Below are 18,504 nucleotides of genomic sequence, written 5' to 3' on the forward strand. Positions count from 1 at the left end.
CAGAAGGAAAAGAGCGTTGGGAGGTAGGCGTAGAAAGATGGAAAGGAATGGATATGGGGTAGCAAAAGGATAACGGGGAACATGGTCAGAATATAACTATTGTCAATAAGAATCGTATGGGCAAGTTTTGGTTAGGTTGGATCGTTAGGGTAGGCTATCTTGAACAGATGGGTCTTCAGTGCTTTTCTGAAGGGCAGAAGGCCGTTAATGGTACGGATAGATCTTGGTAGAGCATTCCAAAGCTGGCTACCTAAAAAGGAAAAATTGGATGCGTGGAAGGATTTGTACTTAATACCTTTGCAGTTGGGGAGGTGTAGATTGAATATGGGAAGACGTCAAGCTGTTCCTGGTTGGGAGGTCAATGAGGTGATTCATGTAGGTGGGGGCTTCTCCGTGTAATATCCTGGAAATCATTGTGTGGACGTTAAAGTTAATTCTTTCTCTGTTCTATATTTCGCATACATTAAAAACAAATTGTTTCAGTACTCGGAGTTGCATTTCCATATTTAGTCACATGTGATGGAATGCTGTTACGTGCACAAATATTATTGGTGTCAGGAACATTGTAGCTTTTCATAGGGTTTTAATATGCACGTGTTGGAATGCTATTTCACACCATAAACACCAACATCTGTGCAGAACTTTTACTGTATTGTGTGTATAATGTCAGCAGTCCTGTACTGTTTGTTCTAGCACACCTTCTCCTCAGCTCCTCATCCCCTGCCATTTTGTTTTAACCCATACCCTTTAACAAATCCAGAAAAAAGTTGCAAGCCCTTCATGCTTGCAGGAAAGAGAAGAAGCAAGCATGTAAACCTCACTAATGCTGTCTGCAGAAGTACAAGCTGACATTTTCCTCCTCCTCAGATCTGGCATTAATGTTCCAGCATTAACAACAACAACAAAAAAAACCCTTGCACTCGGTCTTCGGGTCTTTTGCACACTTCTTTGCATCTGGGTTTAATAGCGAATACCATGGCATTTAAATAAGCTATGCCCTAATGTCAACATGAGTCTGTACACAGCTTATCTGCAAAAGTTGTTTGAGTGCCCACGGTTGCACACAAATGTGTGCACAGAAGGTTCGCTAAGCTGTGCACAAAGCCTTAGCACGTCCAAAATGTGGATGTTTCTGTGAGAAGGATGTCCATGCCTTTGTTATACCTCTGACACCCCTTTATTTATTTGGATTTTGGATCACAAGTAGCAGTAGTGGGATTTGAACTAGCCACCTCTGGATTGCAAGACTAGTGCTCTAACCACTAGGCCACTCCTCCACTCCACTCCCTTGAAATTTGGCCTTTCCCTGTGGAGGGGGGGCAGTTCAGGACGTCCAAAATGTTTGAAAGAAGGACGTCCACGCCTTCGCTATGCCTCCGCTGACACACACACACCTCCCCCCCCCCCTAGGGACTTGTATACTGATGCGATGGACCTGAGTATGATATTTGAGGCTGGCAAAAACATTTTTAAAGTTGTTTTTTTTCAGGGTGGGAGGGGGTTAGTCACCACTGGGGGAGTCAGGGGAGGTCATCCCCGATTCCCTCTGGTGGTCATCTTTTCAGTTCGGGCACCTTTTTGAGGCTTGGTTGTAAGAAAAAATGGACCAAGTAAAGTCGGCCAAGTGCTTGTCAGGGACGCCCTTCTTCTTTCCATTATCGCTCGAGGACGCCCATCTGTTAGGCACGCCCCAGTTCCGCCTTCTCTATGCCTCCGACATGCCCCCCGGGAACTTTGGTCATCCCCGTGATGGGAAGCAATTGGGGACGCCCAAAATTGGCTTTCAATTATGCCGATTTAGGCGACCCTGACAGAAGGACGCCCATCTCCTGATTTGTGTCAAAAGATGGGTGATAGTCTACCACTATGTCATCTATCATCTTAGGTCCATTTCACACTACCCTACCTGTCTTTTTCTCCACAACGTGTTCATGATATGATGCACACTTCTTCTAGAACACCATCCAGTGCCGTGGCCACATTGGCCAGTTCAGGTAGTTGCAGTGGGTAGGTTTTGGGATGGGGCAGTTTGTGTGCAGTTGTAAAGGAAATAGTTGGGGTTATGGCAGTTTGTGAGATGGTGGGCTAGTCACAGAGGGGGTAGGGGATAGATTGCAAAGTAGTGGGTTGTGAAATTTGTTGGGCAATGGGGTAGCTGTGAGCGGGTGTTTCTTGGGAGTTGGGCAGTTTGCAGGGTGATGAGTCAGTTGGGGCTAATTTTTAGGGGTAGGACAATTTGCAAGGGTAGTTTTAGGGGGTAAGGCACTTTAGGGGTGTTGTGGCAGTTGCATGGGTTATTTTATAAATGTGGGGGCAATATGCAGCTTGGTGTGGCAGTGGCAGGGGGTAGTTTCTGGGAATGCAGCAGTTTATTGGGTGGTGGGCAGTTGAGGGGTAGTTTTTGAGATTTGGGGGCAGTTTGGAGATGGTGGATTAGTTGTGGATGTATAGCTTTTGGAGTTTGGGAGAGTAGAGAATGGGACAAGGAGGTTTGAAATGTGGAATTCCCTAACTGCTGTATTTCTGTATGTAAGTTCTTATTATACAGAAGCTAGAACTTCTTTGCATTCGATCTTTTTTTTTTCAGCGGGAAGTGGGGGGACTTATTTCTGTGAAACTCCCGGTCTGCTTTAGCCCATTTTCAAATTAGATATGTCCTTTTACTGGTTTGTCCTTCCAACTATCGCCCCATCTCCCTCCTCCCATTCCTATCCAAGATATTTCAACGTGCTGTTCACCGCCGTTGCCTTGACTTTCTGTCATCTCAAGCTATTCTTGATCCACTTCAATCTGGCTTTCGTCCCCTTCATTCAACTGAAACAGCGCTAGCTAAAGTTTCCAATGATCTGTTCCTGGCCAGATCCAAAGGCCTCTATTCTATCCTCATCCTTCTCAATCTATCTGCTGCTTTTGACACTGTTGATCACAGCCTACTCCTTTATACACTGTCCTCACTTGGATTTCAGGGCTCTGTTCTTTCCTGGTTTTCTTCTTATCTCTCTCAGTGTACCTTTAGTGTATACTCTAGTGGATCCTCCTTTACTTCTATCCCACTGTCAGTTGGTGTACCTCAGGGATCTGTCCTGGGACCTCTTCTTTTCTCCATCTATACTTCTTCCTTTGGTACTCTGATCTCATCCCATGGTTTTCAGTATCATCTTTACGCTGATGACTCCCAGAACTACCTCTCCACACCAGAAATCTCAGCCGAAATCCAGGCCAAAGTATCAGCCTGCCTGTCTGGCATTGCTGCCTGGATGTCTCAGCGCCATCTGAAACTAAACATGACCAAGACTGAGCTTCTTATCTTTCCCCCTAAACCAACCTCTCCTCCTCCCCCATTCTCTATTTCTGTGGATAACACTGTCATCCTTCCTGTCTCATCAGCTTGTAACCTTGGGGTCATCTTTGATTCCTCTCTCTCCTTCTCTGCACATATTTAGCAGACTGTTAAAACCTGTCATTTCTTTCTCTATAATATCACCAAAATTTGCCCTTTCCTTTCTGAGCACACTACCAGAACCCTTATCCACACTCTTATCACCTCTCGCTTAGACTATTTCAACTTGCTTCTTACAGGTCTCCCACTTAGCCATCTCTCTCCTCTTCAATCTGTTCAAAATTCTGCTGCATGACTAATATTCTGCCAGTGTTGTTATGCTCGTATTAGCCCTCTCCTCAAGTCACTTCACTGGCTTCCTATCCATTTCCGCATACAGTTCAAACTCCTCTTATTGACCTATAAGTGCATTCACTCTGCAGCTCCTCAGTACCTCTCCACTCTCATCTCTCCCTACATTCCTCCCCGGGAACTCCATTCACTGGGTAAATCTCTCTTATCTGCACCCTTCTCCTCCACTGCTAACTCCAGACTCCGATCCTTTTATCTTGCTGCACCATATGCCTGGAATAGACTTCCTGAGCTGGTACGTCAAACCATAGGAGCCAACTTTTCAAAATTATTGGGGGTGCTAAGCCCAGTGGAAATAACCCCTCCCTGGACACATACAAGGAATTTTCTCAATATTGGGGGTGGTCAAGCACCCACAGAGTCGGCTCCTATGCTTCAAACTCCATCTCTGGCCGTCTTCAAATCTAAGCTAAAAGCCCACCTTTTTGATGCTGCTTTTAACTCCTCCTTATTCACTTGTTCAAAACCCTTATTTTATCATCCTCACTTTAATATTCCCCTTATCTCTTATTTGCCCTGTTTGTCTGTCCTAATTAGATTGTAAGCTCTGTCGAGCAGGGACTGTCTCTTCATGTTCAAGTGTACAGCGCTGTGTACGTCTAATAGCGCTATAGAAATGATAAGTAGTAGTAGTAGTAGTTGTCCCACATGCCAAATTCCAGCCCATTTCGTTACATTTTGTATTCTTCAGAGGCAGGAACCGTTTCTCCCATAGGAATGCATTAGGCCACAGGGGAAGGGGCCTTATTTCACTGAAACTCCAAGTCTGATTTAGCCCACTTTTGAAATAGATGTTTCTTTTTACCAGTTTTTCCCATATGCCATATTTTAGCCTATTTTGTAAGATTTTCTGTGATACAGAAGCAGAAACAACTACTCCCATAGAAATACATTGGACCATTTGGGGGGGGGGGGGGAACTTATTTTTCTAGAACCCCTAATTCAATTTAGTCCATTTTCAAACTTTATATATCTTTTTAACAGTTTTTGCTTTAGGCAAAGTTTCATCCCATTCTATTCAAGTTTTGAGAGTTATTTTGCCTCCAGACAGACTGATAGACAGACATTTCATCCTCTTTTGTGTAATTCTTTCCAACATTCATTGGGTTGGAAAGAATAAAAAAAACATCATCTGAAATGGTGGTGTCCTCCTGGCCCTTCTGTGTGCCATGTGTGCCTGCCTCAGTATAACCTGTACTGCCCAACTATTGAAGTCTGTCATTTTGACTCTGTTCCATCACCAGTACCTTGTGTGACCCTCTACCAATATCCAGGTGTGCTCCACAGTGGCAGCCCACACAGCCACAGACAGAGACCTGTCTGCAAGGTGCCAAACAGAGAAAGTTTGAAGGGAGCCTATTGGGTGGAAAAGGATAGACACGGGAGGGTTGAATGAGGAGACTACAAGGATGATAAAAAGGGCTGGAAACAACAGAGAAATGTAATTTAGCTAAAGACACACCTAGGTAGATTCAGACTACTGTCAGGCAATCAAAAACTCTGAGCTCTCCTCCAGCAGCCACCAATGCATGTACCAGATCCAAAAGACAAGTAGGTTGGCATTTGTGCATAATTTATAGCAGGTACAGATGCCAATTGTATTTCTATCACTCACAACTTATTGTAAGCCACACTGAACCCGCAAAGAGGTGGGAAAATGCGGGATACAAATGCAATAAATAATAATAATAACAATGTGTAGATTGTCTGCCTTTTAACAGGCAGTTAGCTTAGCAGAGTTTAAAAAAGGTTTGGATGGCTTCCTAAAGGAAAAGTCAATAGACCATTATTAAATTGGACTTGGGGAAAAATCCACTCTTTCTGGGATAAGCAGCATAAAATGTTTTGTACTTTTTTGGGATCTTGCCAGGTATTTGTGACCTGGATTGGCCACTGTTGGAAACAGGATGCTAGGCTTGATGGACCTTTGGTCTGTCCCAGTTTGGCAATACTTATGTACTCATGTAACATCCATGGGCTTTGCGAAAAAGGTCATAGAAATATACACTTTAGTGTCACCCATGCCACACCCCAACACCACTCTTTCTAAACATGGATATCGCGACATGTCCAGCACATCCTTGTATGGATCACAGCTGTCCACACTGAAAAATAGAATACTGCTTCGATTTGGGTTTTAAGAGATTCCTGAGTCATGGAGAAAAGAGGCACAGGTTGTGGTAACATTCATTCTTTATGTTGAGATAAATAAACTAGGGAAGATTGTGCTGTTAGGCAGTGTTTGTATCCACTTTGCCAGCGGAAATGCTAATTGGGCACTTGCCTCTGGAGTTGTTTTACAGTTAATCTTTTGATGGAATACATTTATACTGGAATTTATATTGAGCTTGACACATCAAAGCAAGTTCTGTTAGTTTTCCCTCTCAGAAAAAGAAAACCATGTCCAATGAAAGCTTTCTTTTTAAATTACATTTCAATTTTATGCAAGTCATCAACTTAACAGTGCAAAGGGAGTATATATTCAATATAACATCACAAACAGCAAAAACCTAACTAAAAAGGGAAAAAGCTATATAGTCCTCTATCAAATCCGCTTCTGAAGGGAAAAATGGATGAGACCAAGAAAAGGAACTGCCTTTGAAACAAGAGTGCGCATTCTTGAGTTTTTAGTTTGGGGAGAAATCCAGCAACACTACGATCGAGGCACATCCCTGCCATAGTTTCTATGAAGATCGTCAAGCAGGGATACATGAACTATCTCCAGATCTGAAACCAGGTCGGCATGGGTCTAGCCCAGGTTATGTGTAATGGTGGGCCATTACAGTAGCCACACATTTATCGATGGGCTGCACTAAAATATTCGTTCTCCATGCTATTCTCCCCATTACAATTACTTAGGAGCTGACAGGCCACAGTAAAATATTTGTCTTCTCTATTAACCCTATTAAAATTACAAAGGAGCCAAATTGAACACTATGTAATTAATCAGACGTTAAATTTAGAATGAGCATTAGGTACTGCAACGTGGGCTGTAAAGTAGGCCTGGAGGAAGTAGTTACTTTGTGCTTTCATTTCATAACCTACATATCTACTCTGCAACTCTACCCATGCTCTGTCCAAACTTATTCCCCAAGGGAATGTCACATAAAAGTATAAAACCTTCTTGTTAACCATGTGTAATTTTATGTGCCTAATACCTTGCACTTATTTATAAAAGTCATTTTTCATGGGTAAAACAGGGGTTACCCACTGAAAAACTGTAGAATTATCTCTAGCGTGTGTTAAGTAGCTGTAAAATGTATTAATGCATTAACATAGGATAGTAAGTCCAGACCTCAGATTTTAAGCTCTCTAGATCATGAAAATAGGTTACTGTAACTAAAATGTAACTCAAGCTCAGATTTACAAAGGCCAGCAAATCTAAAGCCTCTGAAATAGTGTTTGATTTTCTTTGCTTATACACCATCTTGCACCAAGGAGAGGATATACCCATTTTTTTTATAAATAACCAAGGAGCCCTTTCACCAAACAGTGGTAAAAGATGGTCTTCGTGCACCCCTTATGTGAGTCATTCCCACATACCAAAACTATTTTTACCACTGGAGTAAAATGGCATGAGCCCCATATCACCACCCATTTTGTAGGAGGTAGGGACTCTCAGGCTAAATCTGCACTAATCAGCATGTAGCAATGTAGCCTCACTAACCAATACACGTCCAGTCACCACCCTCGCCACGCCCCACAAACACATAACAAAATTACCATGGGATGCCTCAACACACCCCATGGTAGACCATTTTTTGTTGCAGTAAGCATGCGTTAGTGCTTACCATAGTATGGTAAAAGGGCCCCTATATAAATAACAGATATGTATAGAGGTAACACATGTCCGCTGCTTCTTTTTTGGTTTTCCAAAATGTTCTACTAGTCTACTAGTTCTTGCTTGTACTTAATGACAAGTTTCACTAGCTATTTCAGCGTCTTGTCATCTTAATGCTTTCTAAAGCACATAGGAGGCAATTCTATAAAGGCTTTTTCATGTGTATGTAGCCACATATGTAATTAGTTTCTTATGTAGAACTGACTGGGGTAAAAGTACATGCAATTAAATTTGCTGATGACACAAAGTTATTCAAAGTCGTGAACTCGCGAGAGGATTGTGAAAAATTACAGAAGGACCTTACGAGACTGGGAGACCGGGCGGCTAAATGGCAGATGACGTTTAATGTGAACAAGTGCAAGGTGATGCATGTGGGAAAAAAGAACCCGAATTATAGCTATGTCATGCAAGGTTCCACGTTAGGAGTTACGGACCAAGAAAGGGATCTGGGTGTCATCGTTGATAATACACTGAAACCTTCTGCTCAGTGTGCTGCTGTGGCTAGGAAAACGAATAGAATGTTGGGTATTATTAGGAAAGATATGGAAAACAGGTGTGAGGATGTTATAATGCCATTGTATCGCTCCATGGTGCGACCGCACCTTGAGTATTGTGTTCAATTCTGGTCGCCGCATCTCAAGAAAGATATAGTAGAACTGGAAAAGGTGCAGCGAAGGGCGACTAAAATGATAGCAGGGATGAGACGACTTCCCTATGAAGAAAGACTAAGGAGGCTAGGGCTTTTCAGCTTGGAGAAGAGACGGCTGAGGGGAGACATGATACAGGTATATAAAATAATGAGTGGAGTGGAACAGGTGGATGTGAAGCGTCTGTTCAAGCTTTCCAAAAATACTAGGACTAGGGGGCATGCGATGAAACTACAGTGTAGTAAATTTAAAACAAATAGGAAAAAATATTTCTTCACCCAACGCGTAATTAAACTCTGGAATTCGTTGCCAGAGAATGTAGTGAAGGCGGTTACTTTGGCAGAGTTTAAAAAGGGGTTGCACGGTTTCCTAAAGGACAAGTCCATAGACCGCTACTAAATAGGTGGGAAAATGTGGGATACAAATGCTACAAATAAATAAATAAATGGACTTGAGAAAAATCCACAATTTCGGGAATAACTTGTATAAAATGTTTGTACGTTTGCGTAGCTTGCCAAGTGCCCTTGACCCGGATTGGCCGCTGTTGGGGACAGGATGCTGGGCTCGATGGACCTTTGATCTTTTTCCAGTATGGCATTACTTATGTATGTACTTATGATATGATGGCATGTAGGAAGTCTTTTACTAAGGTGCGCTAGCGTTTTTAGCTCACGCTAAAAACGCTAGCACATCTTAATAAAATACCCCCTAAGGTAGGTGCTGTCTTATCTCAAGAATTCCCCAGCAGCTTCCAAATTTTACAGACGAAAGGGAAATCTGTTATGTAACCATTATATTTAGATGGACTGAGATGGATCTGCCGAGGGAGCAGTGCTCTCCTCTGTTCTTGTTCTGTACTCTTCCAAGCACTTATACATGTTAGAGATACCTTCCCCTCCAACCCCCCCCCCCTTCCCCGTGGAAAGACTGAGGACTGAGACTTTCCTACCTGCAGCCGTTGCAGATTTATTCCTCCAGGCCGTTCCCTCCATTCTTGGTTCTTCTTGGGAGGGAATAAGAAGGGGAATGGAGGAGCAAAAGGAAGCAAAACTGCTAAAGCCTAACCTATGGATAGAAATCCTGAGCCAGACTCCTGCTGCAGACCACATTAGGAGAAGTCTTCTATCCCAGCAACCCCTATCCAGATATTGGGTAACCTTCTGCCTGGTTAAGAATGCTAGTTCCCAGGCTGGCTACAAGGCTTACTGGGAGCAGCAAGAGGAAAAAACAACCCTTTCAGGGATTCAGGGACCAAAGGGGTAGGTAAACTTATTCTCTCCCCCTGAATCCCTGCAGGCCCTGCCTCTAATCCTTAGCTGGCTAATACCAGCCCTGCTGGCTGGCCACACTATCAAGCTGTGTTGAGGCCTGCATAACATGCCCGGTCAAATGAAGAATTTGCAGGTTGGACCATGTGGCCTCAGCCTCCCCAGAATAGATGTTCTTATATGTGGTCACACCAAGAGACATCTCAGTAGTCCTGTCTCTCCAACCTCCACCACTACCAGCAAGGGTTGAAAGGATAAGGGGTGGTTGTGCACCCTACTAAGGGTCTTTGAAGGGTTTCATCAAGCCATCCATTTTATTTTCACTATTTCTAGTTATTTTACTTTCCTTTTCATTGAATGATTATCCGTTTTTTCAATTACTGTATCTTACATGAAAATTGTCAAATTCCAGGATCAGCACCAGACTACCTTGATAATACAAATCAGACTGTGCATACATAAGCATTGCCATACTGGGATAGACCAAAGGTCCATCAACCCCAGCATCCTTTTTCCAACAGTGGCCAATCCAGTTTACAAGTACCTGGCAAGATCCCAAAACAGTATAATACATTTTATGCTGCTTATCGTAGAAATACGCAGTGGACTTTCCCCAAGTCCATCTTAATAATCTCTTATGGACTTTTCTTTTAGGAAGGTATCCAAACCTTTTTAAACCCCACTAAGCTAACATATTTTATCACATTCTTTGACAACGAATTCCAGAGTTTAATTACTCATTGAGTGAAGAAGTATTTTCTTCGATTTGTTTTAAATTTACCACTTAGTAGCTTCATTGCAAGCCACCTAGTCCTGATATTTTGGGAAAGAGTAAGGAAGCAATTCATGTCTACCCATTCCACTCTACTTATTTTTTTCCTGTACATTGTATTTTGTCACCATACCAGAAGCATGTTTATGACTGTGTATCACTGATGAATTGTTCTCTACATATGAGTGCCTTATTTCTTATTCTATAAGTATAGAAATATCCTCTGGTGTATATAGATAGTGAAGGTTATATTCTTTAATCAAATATTGTACTGACTAGGTTATGAATTAAATTTTGTCCTTGAGTATTGTGTATATGTAGTACTGCTTATCATTGGGTTATGTATTTCTATCACTTTTAAAATATTTGAATATCAGATTATATGTGCTGATCTGTAATTGAAACGATTAGAAAAGGTCAGTCCCTTTCATAGTGCAAACAGAAAGTTAGAGAACTGATGTGGTCAGTGTGTTTGAAATGTTTTGAAGTGTGTAACTAGCTTAAGAAAACATATATTACTGCTTTAGTGTTTTGTTTTGTTTATTGTTTTTCCTTAAAATTAAACTTCATTATTGAACTGAGGAATATCAATTTCTCTCTCTCTCTCTCTCTCATTATCTCGGGATTAATCTGTAAACAATCTCCTATTTCCTACCCTGGACAAGAGTACTTATCATGTGGTTTTGAGTAGCTAATTGCCCAATGAGATAAGCACATTTGCATTAGTCTAAAAGCTAACGTTTTATACAGCTAAGGATTGAGGAGTGCATTTATAGTTTTCTTTTGTGTTTAGTAACGTTATGTCAATTTTCAGAGCAATTTGGGAGCTTAATTTTCAAATGTCTAACTTTGGGGCCCTTTTACTAAGCTGCGTTAGGCACTAACCTGCAGTGGCGGCCGAAGGCAATTTGTCACCCGAGGCAATGATAAGATGCCGCCTTCACCCACACCTGTTCTAGCATCTCCCTCCTTCCTTCCTCAACCCTATTCCTCATGTTTACCTTATTTTATTCTTTTCCAAAAGGCGGCATCAGCAGCTAATCCCATAAGCTGCCCTGCCGCGGTGCCGCCAGCACCGGCCTCTTCGCTCTACTGCGTCCTGCCTCTGAGGAAACAGGAAGTTACATCAAGAGGCGGGCCGTAGTAGGGAGAAGAGGCTGCTGCCACTGTTAGAGCAGCCTATGGGAATCGCTGCCACTGTCGCCTTTTGGAAAAGAAAAAAATAAGGTAAGCGAGGGGAAGAGGTTTGAGAAGGGAAAGAGAGAGCGCCGCTCCTGGAGAGTGCCGCCCGAGGCCCCCGCCTTAGTTGCTTAACTGTTAACATGTACTTAATGCAGCTAAAATGTCATGCTGCGGGATGCTCACAGGCGTCCTGCGGTAACTGCCAAATATGCATATGCTAACTGTGAGCTAAAAAATATATTTTTGAGTGGGCATGTCAGGACTTCTTCATCATTGGCAAAATAACCTCCCTGATAAGTTTGATTGCATATTGTATAGTTAAATAGACACAAACTTGCCAAAAATAACAGCTTGAAATACTTAGCTGTGAAATCTCTTTCTTCCAATGATATTAAAAACAGACCGTGACCTACGGTGGCCAGCGTAGTTTTAGGTGCTAAGATATCAACTAAGCATATCCTATATAATAATTTGCACCTCCGACGTTCCATCACTGTCTGTCTGCCTGGGTTCGTAACATCTCATGACGTCAGTCAGCCTCCAGCGTTCCATTCCCCCCTCACTGCCCCGCCCTCGCATCAAAACGTAACCACTCGCCCCACCTACCCTCCTGTCCTCTTTCCTCTACACATTATTTGATTTGCTTGCTTTATTTTTTGTCTATTAGATTGTAAGCTCTTTGAGCAGGGACTGTCTTTCTTCTATGTTTGTGTAGCGCTATAGAAATGCTAAGTAGTAGTAGTAGTAGTAATAGGATGTTACCAACGGAAGGGAAGCCAGCCAGACCAGCCAGAAAACGATGAGGTACAAAGGAAGAGAGAATCACGGCACATCGAGGGGAGGGCAGAGCAGAGCAGAATCGATGGACATGGATGGGATGGGAGGAAAGGAGAGGAGAGAATCGCAGGACATGGATGGGAGGGCAGGGAAGAAGAGAATTGCTGGACATGGAGGGGAGGGAAGGGAAGAATCGCTGGACATGGAGGAGAGGGCAGGGGAGAGACAAAAAATCGCTTACAAGAGAGCCTTTCTGGGGCCCATTTCATTGTTGAGGAAAAGGACTGGGTTCCACTAGTTCTATATACTATACCTAAATCTAGGTGCCGCTTATAGAATACGCTTAGGTGGAAATGTTTTCCGCGCGGATTTTCTAGGCGCCTTGTATAGAATTTTCCTTATGAGGTGTTCCTGAGGATGGAGTTGCAAATTACATGTATACTTTATAAAATATGCATATGCACCTGTGAAGGGCAATTCTATTGACTGTGTGGAAATATTTACACGCCCATTGCGCACATAAAGGTTTAGGTTACTAGTGTGCATGTGCGCATATACTACTACTACTACTTATCATATCTATAGTGCTACTAGACATACGCAGCGCTGTATACTCAATGTGTAAGACACAGTCTCTGCTCGACAGAGCTTACAATCTAATCAAGACAGACAAACAGGACAAATAAGGAATAAGGACAAAGAGTAGCAACATTCCGGAATCCCAAAGATTAGCAAGATTCTGTGCAGAATCTCAAAGGGTACTACGACTACTATTATCATTTCTATAGCACTACTAGATGTACGCAACGCTGTACACTGGACATGAAAAGGCAGTCCCTGCTCAACACAGTTTACAATCTAATTAGGACAGACAAACAGGATAAATAAGGGATAAGGACAAAGAATAGCAAAATTCTGTGCAGAATCCCAAAGAAGAGCAACATTCTGGAATCCCAAAGACTACAGCTTATCATTTCTATAGTTCTACTAGACGTACTCAACACTGGACACGAAGAGACAGTTCCTTCTTGACAGAGCTTACAATCTAATCAGGACAGACAAACAGGACAAATAAAGGAATACCTGTTTAAGTGCTAGCAGGGCACCTAAGCACTATTCTGCAAAAACCCACCCAACTTACAGAAAGGGATATTGGAAGAGGGACATATGTATGGGTGAAGTATGGACGGGTAATAGGAAGGGCTCCTACTTGCATGCATCACTTACATAATACTAGAAATTATGTGCATCCCTACCAAATTTATAAACCTGCCTATTGTACCATCTCTTTGACTGATGCAAGTGCAGTAGCCTAAATGTTAGACTTACCAATACTAAGTTACATTTGTATTCTATAGTGGAACTTAGGCGCCTAGATTCCATTATTTCTGATCTGACGAAGAAGGGCAACCTTCGAAAGCTAATCAAGAAATGTATTAAGTTATCTCCAATAAAAAAGGTATCATCGTATTTTCTTTTATTTCTATTGATTACCATTATAGAAAAGGCAGCTACCACACAGTCTGGGTGGGGGGGGCTAATTGGAGGCACCCAGTTACAAAGGGCAAAATTCTATAAATGGTGCCTTCAAAATCGTCGCCGAAACAACATACGATTAGTTTGAATCTACAAACTACGCCTAAAGTTGGGCATAGTTTATAGAATATGCTCGTGCACCGTTCTGCAAACTAAAATTTAGGCACACCCATTTAGGCCACCTAAAACCAAGCCTAAATCCCCGCACCTAAGTTAGGCGCTGATCATGTGTATTCCATAATAGTGCGCATAGTTTTTTGAAATGCCCACAGCCCATCTATACCACACCCATGGCCATGCCCCCTTTTCAACTGCGCACATTAGAATTTACATGCACCACATTATATAATATGCCTAGAAAGTTTTGCATATAAATTCTAATTAAAGCCAATTAGTGCAGCTAATTGCTTATTAACTCCCAATTATCGGCGCTGATTGACTTGTTAATCTATTAAGTTGTGTGTGTAATTTGGTCATGCGGCGAAATTAATGCCCACAACTTAAGGTGCCATATGTAAAATTTGGGGGGAAATGTCTTACATGCATGCATTATATAGTAAATTAAATTTTAGGGAAGAGAAAAGAATAATACTCACACCAATACGCTTCTCTGTACAATTATTTCACTGGCAAATTTAAACTACTTAATTCATAGAAACCTTGCATAAAGACCGACAGTAAAAATTTAAATGGGAGGAAAAAGCCTCAGAACCCCAACTGTATCTGTTAATCATAGGATTTAACTGGTAGTGACCTCACGGGCATAAAAAAAATTCCCATAACAAACTTTTCAGGCTCTGTTCAATGCATCTCATTACTGGCATGGGAGCCAACTTTTCAGAATTATTGGGGGTACTAAGCCCAGTGGAAATAACCCTTCCCTGAACATATACAAGGAATTTTCTCAATATTGGGGTGCTCAAGCACCCACAGAGCCAGCTCCTGTGATTATTGGTAACCTTAAAAGTGACTTATTTTTATTCAGCGTGCTCAAATTGTAAGAATCCCACCAACTAGTTTTGGTATAAGGCTGCTAACAGGATCATAACTCTGACAAAGGAAAAAAATATATACCCTGATCCAAAGTGTAGTGCTCACTCATATCCCAGGGGCGTAGCCAGTCACCCAATTTTGGGTGGGCTGAAGAACCCCGCCCTGTCCCACAGGTGATTTGATCTCTCCTTCTCTTGCCTGCATGTCATATGGCAGTGGCGTACCAAAGGGGGGGCGGTGGGGGCGGTCCGCCCCGGGTGCACGCCGCTGGGGGGTGCCGCGGCGCGCGCCTGCTCTGAGTTTGCTGACTTTGCGCGTTCGTTGACTTTGCACGTTCGCTGCAGCTCCCTCTGCCCTGGAACAGGTTGCTTCCTGTTCCGGGTCAGAGGGAGCTCCAGCGAACGCGCGAAGTCAGGGAACTCTAAGCGGGCGCACGCTGCGGCACCCCCCCTCAGTGGTGTGCACCGGGGGGGGGGTTCCGCGCTGCATCGGGGGGGGGGTGCTGCACCTGGGGGGGTCCGCGTGCATTGGGGGGGGGTGCTGCACCCGGGGGGGCGGGGCGCCGCCCCGGGTGTCCGCCCCCTAGGAATGCCACTGCCACATGGTCTCCCAAACATCCCCCCTCCCCCGCATACCTTTTAAATAGCAGATTTTCACCGGCAGCAAGCAGCAACTAATTCATACTGCTCACGTTGGCCCCACAGCCTTCCTACTGATGCAACTTCCTGTTTCCGCATAGGCGGGGATACGTCAGAGGTAAGGCTGTGGGGCTAGTGCGAGTACTATGTATCAGTCGCTGCTTGCTGCAGGCGAAGATCTGCTATTTACAAGGTATGCAGGAGGGACAGTTGTTGGGAGTTTTCAGCTGATGGGGCGTGGGAATCCCTGCCAGCCACATCATAGGTGTGCTGCTACTGGGTGGGCCTGGCCCATCCTTGGCTACGCCACTGTCATATCCAACATGAAAACAGTGCAATAAAAACCAGTAAAAAGGTAACATGAAACTAGCTTTAAAAGGTTTAAATAGAACCTCTCCAGAGGAAACTGGAGAGTCATGGGATCGGAGGTAGGGTATTACTATGGATTAAGAGCTGGTTGAAAGATAGGAAGCAAAGAGTAGGGTTGAATGGTCAGTATTCTCAGTGGAGAAGGGTAGTTAGTGGGGTCCCGCAGGGGTCTGTGTTGAGACCGCTGCTTTTTAACATATTTATAAATGACCTAGAGATAGGAGTAACTAGTGAGGTAATTAAATTCGCAGATGACACAAAATTATTCAGGGTCGTCAAGTCGCAGGAGGAGTGTGAAAGATTACAGGAGGACCTCGCGAGACTGGGGGATTGGGCGTGCAAGTGGCAGATGAAGTTCAATGTTGACAAGTGCAAAGTGATGCATGTGGGTAAGAGGAACCCGAATTACAGCGATGTCATGAAAGGTTCCGCACTAGGAGTCACGGACCTAGAAAGGGATCTAGGAGTCATCGTTGATAAGACGTTAAAAACTTCTCAGTGTGCTGCGGCGGCTAAGAAAGCACACAGAATGTTGAGTATTATTAGGAAAGGGTTGGAAAACAAACACAAGGATGTTATAATGCCATTGTATCGCTTCATGGTGCGACCGCACCTCGAGTATTGTGTCCAATTCTGGTCGCCGCATCTCAAAAAAGATATAACGGAATTAGAAAAGGTGCAGAGAAGGGCGATGAAAATGATAAAGGGAATGGAACAACTTCCCTATGAGGAAAGGCTGAGAAGGTTAGGGCTCTTCAGCTTGGAGAAAAGGTGGCTGAGAGGTGATATGATAGAAGTCTACAAGATAATGAGTGGAGTAGAGCGGACAGATGTGAAGCAATTGTTTACACTTTCAAACAACAATAGAACCAGGGAACACAAGATGAGGCTAGAATATGGTAGATTTAAAACAAATAGGAGAAAGTTTTTCTTTACTCAGCGAGTAATTAGACTCTGGAACTCGTTGCCGGAGAATGTAGTGACAGCAGCTGGCCTTACGGAATTTAAAGGGGGTTTGGACAGATTCCTGAGGGAAAAGGCCATTGAACATTATTCATTTTTTTTTTTTTGGGGGGGGGGGGGGGGTTGCCGGGTTCTTGAAGCCTGGATTGGCCACTGTCGGAGACAAGATGCTGGGCTTTTCCCACTATGGCGGTGCTTATGTACTAGTAGTACTCGCCAATAGACTGCAGCCCTTGTGTTATATGGTGGAAAATAACTTACTTTTTGTCTGTTCTGGTCCATAAGCCTCTGTGACTTCTATCTGAATAATCCTGACGTACTTACTGCCCCAGTGATCCAGAAGCGCTTTTGCCATTTTCAGAATTTAAGCATAATTTATGACATTTTGAAATCATGTCATTCTAATGTGAAAGCATCAGTTGTTTGTAGCATTTTGAAGCAGGTCAGGTCATGGGTACCGTGCTGTCCTTCTCATACCTCTAGGAACTGTAGCCAGGCCTTCCCTTCCATCTCAAATGTGCTTCATATTGAGTACTTCTGACCCATGATTGTTTATTTATTTATTTGTTACATTTGTACCCCGCGCTTTCCCACACATGGCAGGCTCAATGCGGCTTACATAATAACAATAAAAATAATTACAAAGTCGTAAGAAGGATATACAGTTTGTGGTAAGTGCAAAACTAATGGGGTTTGTAAAATATTTAAGTTATTTAAATGAAAAGCGCAGTGTAAATCCTGAAAATTATTATGTCAGTGATAGTGATAAGTGTGAATAATTAATGGAGAACCAAGGTTGATATATTGTGATAGAAATGACTAGTGTTTCTGTTTTAAAACCATCTCCATGTCTGCAGCTGAATCTTTGCAGCTTCCACCAAGATTTTAAATGGTTAACTTTAAGTACATAAGTACATAAGTACATAAGTAGTGCCATACTGGGAAAGACCAAAGGTCCATCTAGCCCAGCATCCTGTCACCGACAGTGGCCAATCCAGGTCAAGGGCACCTGGCACGCTCCCCAAACGTAAAAACATTCCAGACAAGTTGTACCTAAAAATGAGGAATTTTTCCAGTCCATTTAATAGCGGTCTATGGACTTGTCCTTTAGGAATCTATCTAACCCCTTTTTAAACTCCGTCAAGCTAACCGCCCGTACCACGTTCTCCGGCAATGAATTCCAGAGTCTAATTACACGTTGGGTGAAGAAAAATTTTCTCCGATTCGTTTTAAATTTACCACACTGTAGCTTCAACTCATGCCCTCTAGTCCTAGTATTTTTGGATAGCGTGAACAGTCGCTTCACATCCACCCGATCCATTCCACTCATTATTTTATACACTTCTATCATATCTCCCCTCAGCCGTCTCTTCTCCAAGCTGAAAAGCCCTAGCCTTCTCAGCCTCTCTTCATAGGAAAGTCGTCCCATCCCCACTATCATTTTCGTCGCCCTTCGCTGTACCTTTTCCAATTCTACTATATCTTTTTTGAGATACGGAGACCAGTACTGAACACAATACTCCAGGTGCGGTCGCACCATGGAGCGATACAACGGCATTATAACATCCGCACACCTGGACTCCATACCCTTCTTAATAACACCCAACATTCTATTCGCTTTCCTAGCCGCAGCAGCACACTGAGCAGAAGGTTTCAGCGTATCATCGACGACGACACCCAGATCCCTTTCTTGATCCGTAACTCCTAACGCGGAACCTTGCAAGACGTAGCTATAATTCGGGTTCCTCTTACCCACATGCATCACTTTGCACTTGTCAACATTGAACTTCATCTGCCACTTGCACGCCCATTCTCCCAGTCTCGCAA

General features: G+C 43.2%; 1 protein-coding gene across 4 annotated transcripts in view; it reads left to right on the plus strand.

Moving 5' to 3' along the window:
- Positions 1-18,504, plus strand: part of LRRIQ1 (leucine rich repeats and IQ motif containing 1) — a 211,335-nt gene that overhangs the window by 171,365 nt on the left and 21,466 nt on the right. The window lies entirely within an intron of this gene.

Source organism: Microcaecilia unicolor, chromosome 9 (genome assembly GCF_901765095.1).
Source record: "Microcaecilia unicolor chromosome 9, aMicUni1.1, whole genome shotgun sequence".
NCBI lineage: Eukaryota > Metazoa > Chordata > Amphibia > Gymnophiona > Siphonopidae > Microcaecilia > Microcaecilia unicolor.